Source organism: Palaemon carinicauda, chromosome 1, assembly GCF_036898095.1.
Source record: "Palaemon carinicauda isolate YSFRI2023 chromosome 1, ASM3689809v2, whole genome shotgun sequence".
Lineage (NCBI taxonomy): Eukaryota > Metazoa > Arthropoda > Malacostraca > Decapoda > Palaemonidae > Palaemon > Palaemon carinicauda.
Genome location: NC_090725.1, coordinates 316,704,931 through 316,707,430, shown reverse-complemented (window position 1 = coordinate 316,707,430; position 2,500 = coordinate 316,704,931).

The window sequence follows — 2,500 nt, the reverse complement described above, 5'->3', positions numbered from 1 at the left end:
ATCACAGTTGGGACAATCACTTTCTCATATAGAACTCTCTTTACATTCATGACCAACCCTCTATTCTTTGCTACTCCCTTAACTGCCCCCAACACTTTGCAACCTTCATTCACTCTCTGACGTACATCTGCTTCCACTCCACCATTTGCTGCAACAACAGACCCCAAGTACTTAAACTGATCCACATCCTCAAGTAACTCTCCATTCAACATGACATTCAACCTTGCACCACCTTCCCTTCTTACCCACATTAACTCTTAACTTCCTTCTCTCACACACCCTTCCAAATTCTGTCACTAGTCGGTCAAGCTTCTCTTCTGTGTCTGCAACCAGTACAGTATCATCCGCAAACAACAACTGATTTACCTCCCATTCATGATCATTCTCGCCTACCAGTTTTAATACTCGTCCAAGCACTCGAGCATTCACCTCTCTCACCACTCCATCAACATACAAGTTAAACAACCACGGCGACATCACACATCCCTGTCTCAGCCCCACTCTCACCGGAAACCAATCACTCACTTCATTTCCTATTCTAACACATGCTTTACTACCTTTGTAGAAACTTTTCACTGCTTGCAACAATCTTCCACTAACTCCATATAACCTCATCACATTCCACATTGCTTCCCTATCAACTCTATCATACGCTTTCTCCAGATCCATAAACACAGCATATACCTCCTTACCTTTTGCTAAATATTTCTCGCATATCTGCCTAACTGTAAAAATCTGATTCATACAACCCCTACCTCTTCTAAAACCACCCTGTACTTCTAAGATTGCATTCTCTGTTTTATCCTTAATCCTGTTAATCAGTACTCTACCATACACTTTTCCAACTACACCCAACAAACTAATACCCCTTGAATTACAACACTCATGCACATATCCCTTACCCTTATATAGTGGTACAATACATGCACAAGCCCAATCTAATGGTACCATTGACAACACAAAACACATATTAAACAATCTCACAAACCATTCAAGTACAGTCACACCCCCTTCTTTCAGCATCTCAGCTCTCACACCATCCATACCAGATGCTTTTCCTACTCTGTATATATATATATGTATATTATATATATATATATATATATATATATATATATATATATATATATATATATATATATATATATATATATATATATATATATATATATATATATTTATATATATATATACATATATATATATATATATATATATATATATATATATTTTATACACACATTATAGAATATTTTGCTGAAAACAGATAGATGTAGCCGGAAGAGGTTCGTGATATTTTCAAAATTTCCACCAAAGGTGAGGCAAATGATTTTAAATAAGGAAAATTGTATAAAAAAAATTATGATATCTCAATATTCGACAACCGAAACTAGAAAAAGTACGAGATTTCTGTTGATAATTTTGATTGAAAGAAAAAATGTTTCTTAACCATTTCAAAATAGCGATGAAACAGCCTGCATTAAATATGGCTTTAGTAACCATAACGTTATGCCTAGAACCTTATATTATTATTATTATTATTATTATTATTATTATTATTATTATTATTATTATTATTATTATTATTATTGATGTTATATTTATTATTATTATAACTTAAAAAACCATGCCGTGCATAAGAATCTTGCATATTAACAATCCACAGTTTTATATATATATATATATATATAAATATATATATATATATATATATATATATATATATATATATATATAAATATATATATATAATATATATATATATATATATATATATATTTATGTTTATATATATAAATTGTATATTACCAGAATATAAGAGCTTTTGCACTTTTAACTAATTGCTGAAGAAGCACATCGTAAAAATGTTCGAAAGCTACTTTATTATTTATACATACAACGTATATAACTGCGAAATTTTAATACCCACCATTGGTTATGACATCATTAGGGGATGGGGCCTATTTCACCTGGAATTTCTTGTTTTGAATATTTTGGAGCCTGGAGTTTAATATGATTTAATACTGAATTTTACTGTCTCTAAGGTTGAGTTATAATTGCCGTAAAGGTTCCGGGTGAAATCAGCCACACCCCTTGATGACGCCATAGCCAATCACGTTGTCTCTCACGTTAGCAGTGGTTACAATGCATCCCCTTACCAATTTCAAACAATATTAACTTAAAATCACTCTAAGGGTTGTGGATGCGGGGGACAACCTGATTGGCTCTGACATCATCAGAGGGTGGAACTTTTCACCCGGAATCCCTGTGTTGACTATTTGGAAGTCTAGAGTTTAATATGATTTAATTTTAACGCGGGAGACAACTTGATTGGCTATGACGTCATTAGTGGGTGGGGCTTATTTTGCCTGGAATCTCTCTGGTAACTATACTTGACTATTTGAAAGCTTAGACTTTAATATGATTTAATACTGAACTTTAATGTCTCTAAGCTTCTACGACAAAGCTAAATAAGCTCTGAATTCGTAAGGCTATATAC